The sequence below is a fragment of the Zea mays genome, chromosome 2 (assembly GCF_902167145.1).
Source record: "Zea mays cultivar B73 chromosome 2, Zm-B73-REFERENCE-NAM-5.0, whole genome shotgun sequence".
NCBI lineage: Eukaryota > Viridiplantae > Streptophyta > Magnoliopsida > Poales > Poaceae > Zea > Zea mays.
In genome coordinates, this window is record NC_050097.1 from 240383006 (window position 1) to 240400905 (window position 17900).

The window sequence follows — 17900 nt, forward strand, 5'->3', positions numbered from 1 at the left end:
TAGAATTCCTATGAATGTCTTTCATTGGAAATATGTGTTCAAAGAAAGTAGCATCACGTGATTCCATAATAGTATCAACATACACATCAGGAACTTCAGATTTAACTACTAAAAATCTATATGCTATGCTACATGAAGCATATCCAAGAAAGACACAATCCACTGTCCTTGGACCAAGCTTGCGCTTTTTATTAATTGGTACATTGACTTCGCCATGCACCCCAAGTGCGCAAGTATGAAAGTGATGGTTTTCTCCCAACCCACTTCTCATAAGGGGTTTTCTCTTCTTTGCCCATAGAAATTCTATTCAGAACATGACATGAAGTCAGGACTGCCTCCCCCCACCATGCCTTAGATAAACCACAAGTGTCTAACATGGCATTCACCAGGTCAGTCAACGTACGTATCGAAGAGAAAATCCTCCGACTGGGTGGTGGAATGCACCCGCCCTAATCCTAAGATGAGGAGGGGGCCTAAGCGTTTTGCCTGTTAGGTGGATTCGGGATGAACACAAGAACACGCGAGGGTTTATAGTGGTTTAGGCCGCCAGAGCGTAATACCCTACCTCCACTGTATGTAAATTGTATTGAGAGTGTGTGTAAGCGTGTGAGCGTGTGAGCCTATGAGCTTGTATCAAAGTGTGTCCCCTGTAACGTTGTGTGCCTTCCCTTTTATAGTTTAAGGGAGGCACATACAAGGATGCTGAGCCCTGACATGCGGGCCCAGGAGCATAACGGTAGAAATACATTATGTGAGTAATAAATGCTGACAGCACACAGAGATCCTCCGCCTTAGTAACGCATGAGTAATCAGCGGGAGTCATGATGACCACAGTCCATGCAGCATTGATAGTCAGTAACCCTTCTCTTGGGAACACACCAGTAATGGTGAGTAACAGCATGGCCCACGTATCGTGGACTGAGCACGCTGCCTGTCAGTGGAATGGACAGGCGCACGTCTTATCCGTAATGAATGCGAAGGCACGCGTAGCCTAGAGGCGTCATGCTAGGTTCCGCCCGTTGGCTTATGTCACGCGCTGTATGTCACGTGGCAGCATCGGGTCTCCGCCTGAGTAGGGAGCAGGAGTGTATGAGGATAGGTCCGGAACCCACTAGTCCAGGTCTGGACACATGTCAGCACCGGATCCCTGCCTGGGCCCTGATTAAGGTCCAGGTGTGTTCTATCCTGGAACCTTGGGACCCTACTGTGGGTGGCCCAGACCCCATACGGGGGGGTCTTGTCCGTACACGTGGGGGTCCTGGACCAAACTTGGAGGTCCGGACTGTATATCCAGGGGTCCAGCAGTTTCCCATGGGGGTTTGGGCTCACTGTTGATGCCTTGGAGTATATCACTTTCTCTGGACACGTGGCGGCTCCGGACCCACCCATGTGGTGGGGTCAGGCGCTGTTGCTGGCTCAGAGTAGTCGCCCAAGGCTGGGGCGAGTCATGGCCTGGTCCCACATACATCTCTTTTACCACGCGACTAAAGATAGCCGCGTGGGTACTGCGTCTTTATATAGTAGCAAGGGGTATCCTAGTTTCAGGGTACCGATAGTGGTCCCAGGGCCCACCTCAGAGGAGGATGCAAGCCTGCAGGTGGGACCAAAGCTTGTACTTTGCCTCAACATGGCCTGGTTGGAGATTGGCGCGCCGTTTTAGCATGTCTACTGACGCACCCTCTGTCAATCGCCTTCGATCACGCCAAATGCCATATCTGTCCCCGCGGCTGACTAACCCACGGCCCCCACGCCTAGTGGTTTCGTCGGGCCACGTGCGGGGCGCCTCGTTACCGCTGCAATGGTTTAAAATATTACCTTTTGTCTTCTGCAGCGGCCCCAAGGAGGCGCACTACCAGCGCGTGCGGCGGTTCGCTCTTTCCGCACCCGAAATCCGACACACAAACTGTATGACTTGTGGACCTGGGCCCCCATGTCATAGACTGGGCTGCCTAGGTCCTAGGTACCCGTCGAGCGGGATTTCCTACGGCGATTCAGGGGCGCGCGGAAGGGTTTCCCTGAACAGGGACTCAGGTTTCCTTGAAAAATGATTCACCCCGCGTGCAGCAGTTACCTTTTCGCATTCTCTTCCAATCGACTGCACCTCTTTGCCTTCGTGCTCTTCTGCTCTACACCCACGCCACAGCACACGCCATGGCTTCACTTGGTCATCCCGACCGCTTTCAGTCTGAGGAAGCGCTTAATCTGGTGCACGGCTTGCTTGGGTGGAGCACGCCAGGGCTCGCCGGAAGAATCCGTGTCGGTGCTGCTCCACTTGGCGATCTCGCCGCCGGGGAGTTCATGTTGTTCACCTCCTACATCTCTTGCGGGTTGGCGCTGTCGATCTCGCCCTTCTTCCTGCTGCTGCTGGAGGAGTTCGGGCTTCGGCTTCAACACCTCACGCCTCACTCCATCCTCCAGGCAGCCATCTTCATCCACCTCTGCGAGATGTTCGTAGGTGTGCCCCTGTGCACTTCCCTCTTCCGCTACTTCTTTGTGCTTGTCAAGTCCAGGAAGACTAGGGACCACATCGGTGCCTACTACTTCCAGACGAGGCCAGATTTGGCCATAGTCTACATGCCCAACTTTGGTGGATCGAGGTGGGAAAACTGGCGCAGTGACTGGGTGATTGCCAGCGCCGAGGCCAACGACCACCTCGTCCTACCGTCCAATAGACCGGCCCTCGACCGCAAGCAATGGAGGGCCAAGCCGGCCCTCTCGCCAGAGTTCCTGCCCATATGGGACAGGATCAAGGTCTTGGCCACGGGCGACCTGACCTCAATGCACGTGGTCAGTGACCTCCTGAAGTGATGGATCATGCCACTACAGAGGAGGCCACGCCTGTGCTGCTAGTTCATCGGCCCGAACAACATCGGTAGGATCCAGCGCGGGCCGGACACTGATCTGTCCTGGGACGAGTTGGGAGTCCTAGTGGGAGGGATTACTGGGGAGACTTTTGTCCTTGAGTCCCTGATACTCCCCCAGAACATCCCGGCGCTCTGCGATGACCCAGGGCTAAGGACGGCGATCCTGGCCACGCTACCAACCCTCGACGACAGCGGCATGGCGGTTCGCTAGACCGGCGGTCGGGACCCCCTCCGTGGGATCCGGATCTCTGATGCACCGGCTGGAGGTCCCTAGCCCGCCGGTATGGCTCCCAGTGCCAATCCCGTCGCGGTCCCCAGCCCCTTGGACAAGGGCAAAGGGGCTACGAGCAGTGCCTCCGCCCTAGGTAGCTTCGGGGGGTCAGAGGAGGAGAGGCGACGCAGGCTGCGTCGCACTGACGGGTTGCTTGTTTTGGACCCCCAGAAGCGCTAGAGGACTGCTGGTGGGGCCGACGAGGCCAGCTCCTAGGCCCACAGCGCGCAGAGGCGTGTCAGTCCTCCGGCCCCACCACCACCACCACCACCATCTGGGGGTGATCACCCCCAGGGGCACCAGCAGCAGCAACAGCAGCAGCAATAGCAGTAGCAACAGCAGCGGTTGCCCCACTTCTAGGGTCACTGGAAAGTCTAGGGCCCCAAGTAAGTGTAGCCCCTTTTTCCATGAGTCTAATCATCATGCCGACAAGTCTTAACCCATCATCTTTTCGCTAGGGCTTCTTCCTTCGCCGCTCCTAAGACCACGCCTCCTCTGCCAGATACCAGGCCCACCGACGGGTCTGGCTCTCAGCAGCAAGAATCTGCTGAGAGTGGTGTTGGCGGACCACCCCCAGCTGCTGCCAAGACAGCGCTAGCGGCTTCCCATGCTCCAGCCGAGGGTCCGGCGGCAGCGGCGCCAGCGTCAGGCGGTGTCGCTGTGGTGGAGGAGATCCCAGTTGGGGGATCTGCGCCCACTCTCGACGCAGGAGGCGCGTCCAGCTCCAACCCCTCGCTTGCTCCAGAGGAGATGGAGGTGGTGTTTGGGCGGCGACTCCGGTCGGGTGCCGAGCAAGAAGCGGCGCCAGTCCCCCTCCCCCGCATGCTGTCCCGTGCCCACCAGGTGCTCAGTGAAACTGAGGCAGCAATTTGCGGTAGTGGGAGGCGCTTGAGGCTGAGCACCAGCGCCTCAGTGACTGGAGCACCCAACTAGAGGAGCGCACCAAGTCGGCGTCCCGACAGTTCGCCTCCGAGCGGTCCCAACTCGAGCAGGACCGCAAGGAGTACAAGAAGGACCTCCAGAAGGTGTATGCCAGGGAGCTAGAGGCGCATAGGTGGGAAAAGAAAGTGGCCAGGAGGGAGGAGGCCGTGACCCAGAGGGAGGCCCTCACGACAGAATTCTAGGCCAAGCTGAATGCCCTTGGACCAGACCCTGGAAGCCCAGCGGGCCCAGCAGGTCAAAGCTGTGGAAAGGCTGCAGAGATGGCGATGATTGAGTATGTCTTGACATGCTTCCGGAGCCATGACCCCGCCATATCCTTGGCGCCGGTGATCGCGGGTCCAATGGCTGCCACAGAAGATGCTGCTTGGGAGAGCGTACAAGACATCGTGGAGCTGGTGGTCGAGCGCTTCCAGCGTGATCCTACTGACGACGAGTAGCCGAATCTGCAGAGACAAGGCGAGGGTTCCGCTGGGAGGTGGCTGTAATAATTTTTGGTCTTGTAACATATCCTAAGAACCGTTTAATCAAGTAAAACTAGAACTTATCTTGTATGTTATTTGTCCTTGTTGTGTGTAGCGTCATCAACTTCCCTCTAGTACTTGGCCCCCCTGGGAGGTAGGCTCGACGTGTCGAGGCTGGATACCAGTATATACCAAAGAGAAAATTGGTTGCCCGGTCCCTAGGAGGTAGTCTCTATGGTTTGAGACTACCTACCCCTGGACTAGGACCTGCACACAGCTTCGGCTTTGAAGTGTTAGGAGCACACCCATAGGACCCATCGTCTGGTATCTGTCATCCTTTGATTCATGCTACAGGACCTGCAGGATTTAGCCTAGGAAGCCAAGCCATATGTCCGGACCCATAGGATCACAGCTCCAAATACTAGGGTACTCGTGGCAGAGTGGTGGAGCATGCAGGCTTAGGGTACAGAACCAGGCTAAGCAGCTACATAGCTCCAGACCACTCCAGGAGACGAGCACCCATTCTCTAGAACTGGACCCCAGGTTGCCGGACCCCCTGCCGCAGTGGAGGGGTCCTGAACTGCAAGCCTGGCTACTCAATTCGGATGTCATCATACCAGCAAGGGTGGGAAACTGTATGGGTGGGTTAGATAAAAAATAATGCATGTAAACCAAAGTATAATAAAACTACCACAAAAGCACATCCAGGGGGTAAATCCTTTCCTTATAACTCGATATACATGAGTGTAGACCAACAGACGGGTTTACGAGGGCGGGCCTCATCGAATTGACGTACACATATGCGTAACCTAGTTACAAAGGAAGAAAACTCAACCCCCCAGTTTTGCTATTATGGATAGAACTTACGGAGATGCTCTATATTCCAGGGATTGGGAAGAGGTACTCCTTCTGCTGTGGCAAGGCGGACGCACCCGGGTCGGCATATTTCCGTCACCTTGAAGGGCCCTTCCCAACTGGGGGAGAGTTTGTGGAGCCCTTCTCGGTTCAGTACTCGCCTTAGGACTAGGTCCCCGACCCTAAGCTCCCTACTATGCACAAACTGTTGATGATAGCGCCTGAGCGCTTGGTTGTACCGTGCATTTCGGATCGCCGCTTGCCATCTGTGTTCGTCGATGAAGTCCATGTCCTCACGCCGTAGCAGTTCCTGCATAGACTCATCGAAAGACTAGACCCGTGGGGAGCCCATAATGATTTCCGGGGGAAGGCAGGCTTCGGCCCCGTAGACCAGGAAGAACGGGGTCACCCCGGTAGCTTGGCTGGGTGCGGTCTGGTTCCCCCATAATATGCTCGAAAGCTCGTTGACCCAATTTGCACCATGCTTTTTAAAGCAGTCATAGGTGAGTGTCTTGAGTCCCCTGAGGATTTCTGCGTTTGCCCTCTCCGCCTGGCCATTGCTCCTGGGGTGCGCCACAGACGCAAAGCAGAGCTAGGTGCCGATGCCCTCGCAATACTCCTGGAAGAGCCAACTTATAAACTGGGTCCCATTGTCCGTAATGATACGGCTTGGGACCCCAAATCTACAGGCAATTGACTTGAGGAAGGCAACAGCAGCACCCTGGGTGATACTGACCATAGGGGTCGCCTCTGGCCACTTTGAGAATTTGTCGATGGCAACGAAGAGGAAACAGTACCCGTTGACAGCCCTGAGGAATGGTCCCAGGATATCCACCCCCCACACGACGAATGACCAGTAGGGTGGAATCATCTATAGAGCATGAGCAAGGGTGTGTATCTGCTTTGCATGGAACTGACATGCTTTGCAGGACTTTACCAACTCAGCTGCATCCTGGAGAGCGGTTGGCCAGTAGAAGCCATGCCGGAAGGCCTTACCAACCAGTGTGCGAGATGACGAATGACTTCCGCACTCTCCTCCATGGATCTCCGTGAGCAACTCACGGCCCTCCTCCTGGGTGATGCACCGCATGAGAATGCCATTGGCGCCATGGCGGTATAGATCCCCTTCTACCACCGTGTATCGTTTAGCCAACCGCACTATGCGCTCTGCGGACACATGATCTTCAGGAAGGATATTTTCCTTCAGGTAGTCCCGGATCCCGGAGATCCATGCATCGGGACCACTCTGAGCTATAGGCTGTGGCGCTAAGAGGTTGGCAGGACCCCCTGTAGCACACACGATCCTTGGTGGGTTCTGCAGATGTAACGCCACCGAGACCACTAGCTTCGAGGTGCTAGGCTCACCCCCTTCGCCCGGCTCGGTAGGCTGGGCGGTAGGTCTCAGCAGCCATCTTTCGAAGACGCCCTCGGGCATGGGTGCCCAAGTTGAAGCCCTCGTGGAGAGTTCATCTGCTGCTGAGTTGTTAGCCCGAGGAACATGTTGCAGTTCCAGGGCAATGAAGTCCTTTTCCAGCTTCCTTACGTGGAGGAGGTAAGTTGCGAGCCTGGGCTCGTTGCAGCTACATTCTCCGTGAACCTGCTTGATAATCAGCTAGGAGTCCCCCTTCACGAGGAGCTGGCGGATCACTAGGGATAGGGCCACAGATAAGCCGAAGATCAATGCTTCATACTCTGCCATGTTGTTGGTGGCCTTGAACTCAAGGTGCACTATGTACATCACTTGATCTCCGCTTGGGTCGACGAGGACCACCCTAGCACCGCCACCCTACTGGCGAGCGAACCCGTCGAAGAAGAGCGTCCAGTGGGGCTCGGTGAAGACCGGAGCCCTGGGCTCCGCAGGTGTGGGGTCCGAATCGGGATCCGGACCCCTAGGAGCGCTCGAGGGAGGGGTCCATTCCACGATGAAGTCAGCCAGAACCTGGCTCTTGACAGCGTGGCGAGGCTGGAAGTCCAGTTGGAACTCAGCAAGCTCCGCGGCCCACTTGGCGATGTTTCCTGTGGCGTTAGAGTTGTGGAGAATGGCCCTTAACAGGTAGGAGGTCACCACCACAACCCTGTGTGCCTGAAAATAGTGGCGCAACTTCCTGGATGCAACAAGCACAGCGTAGATAAGCTTGTGCGTCTCAAGGTACCTGGCCTTTGCCTCATGGAGGACTTCACTGACGTAGTAGACCGGCTTCTGGATGGTTCGGACCCCTGCGGGCTGCGGTTGGTCCCGAGCCCTCAAGCTCCATGGTGGTTGGACCACCACCTTCTCATAGGGGAACTTTCTGACTCCCGTGGGGATGTTGTGCCGTCCTTTCGACGACCAGCACCATGCTCACCGCCTCTGTAGCCGCTGCAATGTACAAGTACAATAGCTCCCCTGGCTCTGGAGCTACCAGTATTGGTAGGGACACAAGGTGCTGCTTCAACTCTTGGAAGGCTTGCTCTGCCTCCTTGGTCCAAGAGAATGGGCCGGACTTCCGTAATAGCTTGAAGAAGGGTAGCACCCTCTCAGCCAGCCTTGAGATGAAGCGGCTAAGGGCGGCCAGTGACCCTGTAAGCTTCTGGACATCCTTGATTTGGGCTGGAGGCCTCATTGCCTCAACTGCTTTGATCTTCTTCGGGTTTGCTTCAATGCCCCGGTGCGAAACTAGGAATCCCAACAACTTCCCTGCGGAGACACCAAAGATGCACTTTTCTAGGTTTAGCTTCATGCACGTTGACCGCAGCTTGTCAAAGACCAGGGTCAAGTCTTCCACTAGGGTCGACCCTCTCTTAGTCTTGACCACGATGTCATCGACGTATATCTCTATCATGTCCCTAATCAGGTCCCCAAAGGTCTTACTCATCGCCCGTACAAATGTCGGCAAGACGTTCTTTAGACCGTAAGGCATTACAATATAACAGTAAAGCCCATCCACAGTTACAAAAGCGGTATGCTTCCTATCTTCCCTAGACATCTGGATCTGATGAAAACCAAAGTAAGCATCTAGGAAGAACAGGAGGTCGCACCCGGAAGTAGAATCCACAATTTGATCTATTAGTGGAAGTGGATACGGGTCCTTGGGCAGGCCTTATTGAGGCTGGTGTAGTCGATGCACATCCGAAGCTTCCCGTTTGCCTTGGGAACGATGACTGGATTGGCCAGCCATACTGGGTGATGGACCTCTTCGATGAAGCCAACGTGTAGCAGCTTTCGGACCTCCTCACGGATGAAATCCTGCCACTCAACAGACTATCTCCGAGGCTTCTGACTCACCGGTTTGGCGTCAGGGTGGATCTTCAGATGGTGCTCAATCACCTCCCTAGGGATCCTAGGCATCTGCGACGGTTCCCATGCGAATACGTCGACATTTGCCTAGAGGAAGGCGACGAGCGTGATTTCCTATTTTTCCTCCAGATTGCCCACGATGCGGGTGGTCTGGGAGGAATCCACGCCAAGCTGGATGGTTTTGATGGGACCGTCGTCTGCTCCGGATGGCTACACCTTTGGCACCTTGGTAGGCGCCTTGGTACTGGAAGTCGAGGGGTCCCTCCCCCGTCATCCGGGCGAGCAGTTTCTGCTGCCAGGGCGTGCGACTTCTCAACAGCTGCAAGCGCAGCGGCGCGGTCGCCCCGCACGGTGAGGACCCAGCAGGGGACGGCATCTTGAGGACCAAGTACCCGTAATGGGCAATGGCCATGAACCGGTATAGGGTCGGCCTGCTAATGATGGCATTGAAAGGGAGGTTAACTTCCGCGACATTGAACTGGACGTTCTCTGTGCGGAAGCTCTCCTCGGCCCCGAATGTAACCAGGAGTGCGATGCTCCCAAGGGGATACACCGGTTGAGGGCCCACTCTGGAGAATAGACGAGAGGGTACCAGTCGGGATCCTAGGATCTGCAGCTGCTTGAACGCAGCGTGACTTATGACGTTGAGCCCAGCCCCACCGTCAATCAGGACATGATGCAGCCGCATGTTGGCGATGACAAGGGCGGTGATGAGTGGTAGTATACCGGCCCCTGCCATGTTTTCGGGGCAGTCGGATGCCCCGAAGGAGATAGTGGTGCTCCACCACCGTTGATGTAGAGCAGCCTTCGGGGCCCCTGGGGTCGCCGAAAGGACCTCTCGGCACAGGGACTTCACGTTCCTATGGGAGGTGAGCTCCTAGCTCCCACCGTACATCATGTACAGCTTCTTGTGGCGGTCGCTGTCGTCACCAGAGTCGATGTAACACCCGGGTTTTAGGGGTCCAAAGCCCGGGCATAAACAAAATCACCAGGTGTGCTGGGACCAAGTCTCACACATATGATGAATCATGGCACAGGATCGAATGTCACATCTTTACTACATAACAGGAGTTCTATACAAAATAAGTAAATAATTACATTATAAGGAGACAACGGTCTAGCAACCCAAAGTTGACTGGGAGACGACGGCCTAGATCTCTCACGAACTCATCACAGCATCCTCCAAGCGCCTCATCCTGCGGTACCTGTTCTTGACCTGTGGGGGGTGTGAGACAGCAAGAGTGAGCTCACATACGTTCATCGCTCAACAAGTTGTGGGGAATAATGTGCATGAACTCGCCAAAGGTGGGAGCTCACGTGAAGTGTAAGGCTTACCAAAGAGGATGGTTGAAGCTGAGCCTTGCTTTTAAAGTTGGTCAAAATTTTATTAGCAATTACTAAGTATAAGTAAATACCAACCCAATTAAGTAATAGAACAAAAGTAACAACATCACCTGCGATGCAATGCATATGACAAATTGAATTTAGTTCCATAAATTAATCATGTGAGGGTCCGAGCTGCTCATGACCGTGAGCACGGCTAGTATACCAGTTTTACACTCTGCAGAGGTTGCGCATCTTTACCCACAAGTCATGTTACCCATCTGCCAAGAGATCGCGACTTCCCATACACCTCTACCGAGGAGGCGAGGCAGGGTAACACTACGAGGCCTTTACAAAGTTCCACTAGCTTCAGAAAACCCGCTACAGTTTATAGGAAGCTCCAATGCAGGAATCCCTTGCAGGACCGCCATCGCAGCAAAATCCTCCCGAGGGCCTCCCTACACTGACCACTCCCCTACTGCCCTTGCCCCTTTCAGGTAAGGTAGTCTTCCACTAGCTTTCCTAATTAATCAACCAAGGGCGTCCCATTAAACCCTTGTGGTAGCACTGTTTTCTCGGGTGGTCGCTCCATGTTCCAATTAACATAATGATCTTATCATGAACAGTAATAATAAACAGATAATAAAAGTGTAATCATGAATAGTGTATCTTCATACCCAAAACCACATACAGCACTAGCAAGTACTACCCAAAAAGTTCAGTGGTAAACAAGGTATAAAGATAATCAAACTAGGGTAACCTATTGGGTCCCATCAAAATTAACCTATGCAGATCATTATGATTAATTAGAACATGAGTGGGTAAAAAGAAGTGATCAAGGGCACAACTTGCCTGGACTTGAGATTCCAGGCACCAGGATGATCTTCAGGTGACTCGTGTCCTCACGCTAGTCGTAGCAATACAGACAAACATGTATAGGCAAAATTAACATCACACCAAACATAAGAACAAACTGAATAATAATGATCTACGCGAAGCAACGAGATCGTGGATTCGAGAATCGCTAAATTCGGAGCTACGGTTATGAAATTATGGTTTTCCGAAGATCCACGTGGTTAAGTATATAATAGATTAAGTGCAACATTTTAACCTATATCTCCTGACAAAATAAAGTTACCAAATGATAATAAATATTATTGTGAGACTAATGCAACTAGAACGGATCAAAACGGAGTTACGGATATTGAGTTATGAATTTCTGAAATTATTTAGCACCTAGAATAGATTAATTCAATTGAGCAATTTTAATTCAAGTTTCATGGTTAAACAAAGGTACTAGGTGATAACCAATATTAATACAAAATTATTGCAACTGGAATGAGTCAATTTGGAGCTAAAATGAATTTAATATGAATTATACAAGTTTCTAGAATTATTTGTGTACAAAAAAAATCAATTTCTATATTTAAATATTAAACTTCTCTGTTCCCTGGTTGCGCGCGTAAAAATAGAGGAATCCGGGGTTTGATTTGTAAACATCCTCAAGACTCAGCCTACTCCCGTGGGGACGACGGGTTGATTTGTTAAAATAGCAGGGGCTCTTAAGGAAAAAGCGTGCGGCGAAGGGGTATGGTTATATATGGGTCGTGCGATCACAGATGGAGAGCTAAGATTAAATCGTTCTCATCCCCAACCGGTATGGCACCAGGACCGTAGGATCAGAGATCTGTGGCCTAGATTTCAAATATGCTCGATCAGATCACCACCATTGGACTCTAGATGGACGACCCAGATCACGAGCCTGAAGTGGCTACGGGAGATCTGATCTCCAGCGTCCATTGAGGAACCGACCGCCAGGGACTCTCCTTCTACCTCCGTCGGCCAGCCATGGTAATCGCACGCTATCTTCTACCTCCAGTTCGGCGGCAATAACACCACACCTGCCCTAGGTCGCGACAAACCCGAGCCCCAGAAACCCCGCCCAAGGAGTAGCATCGGTATGGAGTAGTAACTTGGAAAGGAGAAGGTGGTTCTCACTAGAAATCCCGTGCGCCAGAGTTGAAGCTCTTAGTCCCGCGGCCACTTCACCAACGGACAACAGCACGGACCGGAGCACACGCGGTAGGTCTTACCTTTGGTGGGGATGCAGGCAAACCCAACCACGACGCAACACGACAGGGCGGCTCCGAGGCGACATCAAGGGCATACAAGTGATTCGTCACGCTCCTGGCCGCGAGTTCGCAAGAAGTGGCCATGAGCGACATCAATGCCATTTTGCAACGCCCCAAGAGCTGCTTACAAAAACTCTAGCGCCGAGTACCACTAAATCCACGCCATGACGGAGCCAGAACTCGGTGAGGTGCGGCACCACTGCGGAGTTGGATTCCGGCGAGCCCAATAGTCTTTACTCTCCTCCACGACCACTCATGGTTCCCGGCGACGAGCATGCAGTGGCACTCAAGCACAGCCCGAAGGGTGTTGTTTGATGCGGCCTGGAGTGCGCAAAGCCCAGGATTTATATCCTACGGAGAGGGTGGAGTCCGCACGGAAGGGGAGAGAGCGGTCGATCCAATCCCGGCGGCGAAATCTTAGGAAGACGCTAGTGGAGTTTGTTGAGATCCCATGTCTATGTTTGCGAACCAGCGGAGAAGACGGAGCTCAACCAATGAGGCCCACACGTCATGGACCGAACAGACCCGTGTGCAGATGAGAGGAGACCGACGTTGCGGGCCCACGCGTCATTGACATCACGCAGGGGTGAGAGCACACAGAGTCTGCCATCCATGGCCCACAGGCCGGCGCCGGTTCCCCCAGATGGCCAGCGCGGTGATGAGGTTAATGGGCTCGCGCGTGGGTTTGCCCAGTTGGGCCAACTAGTTAGTTTCAGCCCAAGCGCAGACTTATGATTTTTCCTATTTCTGTTTTGCATTTTCTTTTCTATTTTGAATTTGAATCCAAATCTGCTCTAAATTCAAGTCTAATGCACAAATGGAACCCCAACATAATGTGCAATAATTATATTAATCTATTATGAGCATCTACCTTATAAAAATTGAATTCTAAAGTTCATTCATTTATATATATATATATTTATTTATTTAGTGTATAGTATTTTCTTCCCTTTTCTTTCCTATTCCCCTTTTATTTTAAAATTATAATTTTTTTTAAACTCAACTTGCTTCACAACATTGAATACAAATACAAGAGTTCCATTATGAGGTGCACATTTCTATTTTTATTTGTTTCATTATTTGGCTAGTTTAATCCCATTTATTCAAGAACAAAGGAAACCCAATACTATCTAAAGGTTTTCAAAAAAAATTCTCACAATACTATCATAATTTAATTTATTTATTTACATCATTTTTTTAATACAAATTTGGGCTTTACAAATCCTACCCCCCTTAACAGAAATCTCGTCCTCGAGATTTGTTAGAAAAGGGATATAGAAATCCAAACGTTTGGTTGTAGTTTAGCTTCGAGTTTTTCCCAAGTGGTTTTAAGCACATATGTTTTCTATTTTCCTTAAGTCCTTAAGTCAGGGATGGGTTAGGAAATCCTAGGTGTATTATGCTTAGCTATTAGGCAGAAGTAGAGAAGGCGGGGGTAAGAAGGATTAGGGCAAGGAGTTCCCATTCCGGATGGTGGACCTTGATTCATCTGGTGATCCAACTTGGCTCTTTGAAGACTTGAGTTGATGTTTATCCTCTTTGATGTGGTTGGTCTTCTTTGGCCTTTCTTCTTGGAGTTGCCATCCGAGTTAAGGACATATGGCTATAGCTAGGATAGCTAGGGTACATGAGGTAGTTAGATTTAAACAGAGTTTTACTTTGTTTTTAGGATATCTAGATTAGGCAACCTATGATGTAGGTTAGGTGGTTGTTTACGGACGAGTTAGTCCAAGGTATTAATTTAGGGTAAGATATGTTTATAGATTCATGGCCTAACTTTTTTTTTGTTGCCAACATTATCTAACTTATTTAAGTAACTCAATTTGGATTAGATCATGTTAGATTAGGTAGGATCTAGATTAAATTGGAATAAGATAAAAACTTTTCAAGATAAGATGAATCTATTAAGATAAGAGAGAATCTTTTAAGATGAGATGGATCTATTAGACTTGATATATTTTTGTGGGGGATATTCTAAGTTGGCTAGTTATTTTATCAACATTTTTTTTGCTATATGCATATACAGATGTAATTGTGGACATTACTCCACAACTCATTACACTCAATCAAAGATCCAAATCAGACAAGTGTCATAAGAACAAGCATTCAAGTTCAGAGATATCAAAAAAATAGTTTTGTTTTTGTTCCTAAAATTAGGTCTCCTATTCCTAAAAGTCACTTTAGGCACAGGATTTCAAAGTGTGAAATCCACATTTGTCTTTAGAAGGAAAGATAAGAATAATCAGAGTAAAGCGGAATTAGATGAGAAAAGATTAAGATAAGTTTAGAAAAGAATCAGAGTAGCAGAGGTAAGTAGATAATGGTTGTCCATTTCTATCTAGGTTTCGTCCTACAGTCAACATTCCTCTGATACCACTTCTGTAACACCCGGGTTTTAGGGGTCCAAAGCCCGGGCATAAACAAAATCACCAGGTGTGCTGGGACCAAGTCTCACACATATGATGAATCATGGCACAGGATCGAATGTCACATCTTTACTACATAACAGGAGTTCTATACAAAATAAGTAAATAATTACATTATAAGGAGACAACGGTCCAGCAACCCAAAGTTGACTGGGAGACGACGGCCTAGATCTCTCACGAACTCATCACAGCATCCTCCAAGCGCCTCATCCTGCGGTACCTGTTCTTGACCTGTGGGGGGTGTGAGACAGCAAGAGTGAGCTCACATACGTTCATCGCTCAACAAGTTGTGGGGAATAATGTGCATGAACTCGCCAAAGGTGGGAGCTCACGTGAAGTGTAAGGCTTACCAAAGAGGATGGTTGAAGCTGAGCCTTGCTTTTAAAGTTGGTCAAAATTTTATTAGCAATTACTAAGTATAAGTAAATACCAACCCAATTAAGTAATAGAACAAAAGTAACAACATCACCTGTGATGCAATGCATATGACAAATTGAATTTAGTTCCATAAATTAATCATGTGAGGGTCCGAGCTGCTCATGACCGTGAGCACGGCTAGTATACCAGTTTTACACTCTGCAGAGGTTGCGCATCTTTACCCACAAGTCATGTTACCCATCTGCCAAGGGATCGCGACTTCCCATACACCTCTACCGATGAGGCGAGGCAGGGTAACACTACGAGGCCTTTACAAAGTTCCACTAGCTTCAGAAAACCCGCTACAGTTTATAGGAAGCTCCAATGCAGGAATCCCTTGCAGGACCGCCATCGCAGCAAAATCCTCCCGAGGGTCTCCCTACACTGACCACTCCCCTACTGCCCTTGCCCCTTTCAGGTAAGGTAGTCTTCCACTAGCTTTCCTAATTAATCAGCCAAGGGCGTCCCATTAAACCCTTGTGGTAGCACTGTTTTCTCGGGTGGTCGCTCCATGTTCCAATTAACATAATGATCTTATCATGAACAGTAATAATAAACAGATAATAAAAGTGTAATCATGAATAGTGTATCTTCATACCCAAAACCACATACAGCACTAGCAAGTACTACCCAAAAAGTTCAGTGGTAAACAAGGTATAAAGATAATCAAACTAGGGTAACCTATTGGGTCCCATCAAAATTAACCTATGCAGATCATTATGATTAATTAGAACATGAGTGGGTAAAAAGAAGTGATCAAGGGCACAACTTGCCTGGGACTTGAGATTCTAGGCACCAGGATGATCTTCAGGTGACTCGTGTCCTCACGCTAGTCGTAGCAATACAGACAAACATGTATAGGCAAAATTAACATCACACCAAACATAAGAACAAACTGAATAATAATGATCTACGCGAAGCAACGAGATCGTGGATTCGAGAATCGCTAAATTCGGAGCTACGGTTATGAAATTATGGTTTTCCGAAGATCCACGTGGTTAAGTATATAATAGATTAAGTGCAACATTTTAACCTATATCTCCTGACAAAATAAAGTTACCAATTGATAATAAATATTATTGTGAGACTAATGCAACTAGAACGGATCAAAACGGAGTTACGGATATTGAGTTATGAATTTCTGAAATTATTTAGCACCTAGAATAGATTAATTCAATTGAGCAATTTTAATTCAAGTTTCATGGTTAAACAAAGGTACTAGGTGATAACCAATATTAATACAAAATTATTGCAACTGGAATGAGTCAATTTGGAGCTAAAATGAATTTAATATGAATTATACAAGTTTCTAGAATTATTTGTGTACAAAAAAATCAATTTCTATATTTAAATATTAAACTTCTCTGTTCCCTGGTTGCGCGCGTAAAAATAGAGGAATCCGGGGTTTGATTTGTAAACATCCTCAAGACTCAGCCTACTCCCGTGGGGACGGCGGGTTGATTTGTTAAAATAGCAGGGGCTCTTAAGGAAAAAGCGCGCGGCGAAGGGGTATGGTTATATATGGGTCGTGCGATCACAAATGGAGAGCTAAGATTAAATCGTTCTCATCCCCAACCGGTATGGCACCAGGACCGTAGGATCAGAGATCTGTGGCCTAGATTTCAAATATGCTCGATCAGATCACCACCATTGGACTCTAGATGGACGACCCAGATCACGAGCCTGAAGTGGCTACGGGAGATCTGATCTCCAGCGTCCATTGAGGAACCGACCGCCAGGGACTCTCCTTCTACCTCCGTCGGCCAGCCATGGTAATCGCACGCTATCTTCTACCTCCAGTTCGGCGGCAATAACACCACACCTGCCCTAGGTCGCGACAAACCCGAGCCCCAGAAACCCCGCCCAAGGAGTAGCATCGGTATGGAGTAGTAACTTGGAAAGGAGAAGGTAGTTCTCACCAGAAATCCCGTGCGCCAGAGTTGAAGCTCTTAGTCCCGCGGCCACTTCACCAACGGACAACAGCACGGACCGGAGCACACGCGGTAGGTCTTACCTTTGGTGGGGATGCAGGCAAACCCAACCACGACGCAACACGACAGGGCGGCTCCGAGGCGACATCAAGGGCATACAAGTGATTCGTCACGCTCCTGGCCGCGAGTTCGCAAGAAGTGGCCATGAGCGACATCAATGCCATTTTGCAACGCCCCAATAGCTGCTTACAAAAACTCTAGCGCCAAGTACCCCTGGATCCACGCCGTGACGGAGCCAGAACTCGGTGAGGTGCGGCACCACTGCGGAGTTGGATTCCGGCGAGCCCAATAGTCTTTACTCTCCTCCACGACCACTCACGGTTCCCGGCGACGAGCATGCGGTGGCACTCAAGCGCAGCCTGAAGGGTGTTGTTTGATGCGGCCTGGAGTGCGCAAAGCCCAGGATTTATATCCTACGGAGAGGGTGGAGTCCGCACGGAAGGGGAGAGAGCGGTCGATCCAATCCCGGCGGCGAAATCTTAGGAAGACGCTAGTGGAGTTTGTTGAGATCCCATGTCTATGTTTGCGAACCAGCGGAGAAGACGGAGCTCAACCAATGAGGCCCACACGTCATGGACCGAACAGACCCGTGTGCAGATGAGAGGAGACCGACGTTGCGGGCCCACGCGTCATTGACATCACGCAGGGGTGAGAGCACACAGAGTCTGCCATCCATGGCCCACAGGCCGGCGCCGGTTCCCCCAGATGGCCAGCGCGGTGATGAGGTTAATGGGCTCGCGCGTGGGTTTGCCCAGTTGGGCCGACTAGTTAGTTTCAGCCCAAGCGCAGACTTATGATTTTTCCTATTTCTGTTTTGCATTTTCTTTTCTATTTTGAATTTGAATCCAAATCTGCTCTAAATTCAAGTCTAATGCACAAATGGAACCCCAACATAATGTGCAATAATTATATTAATCTATTATGAGCATCTACCTTATAAA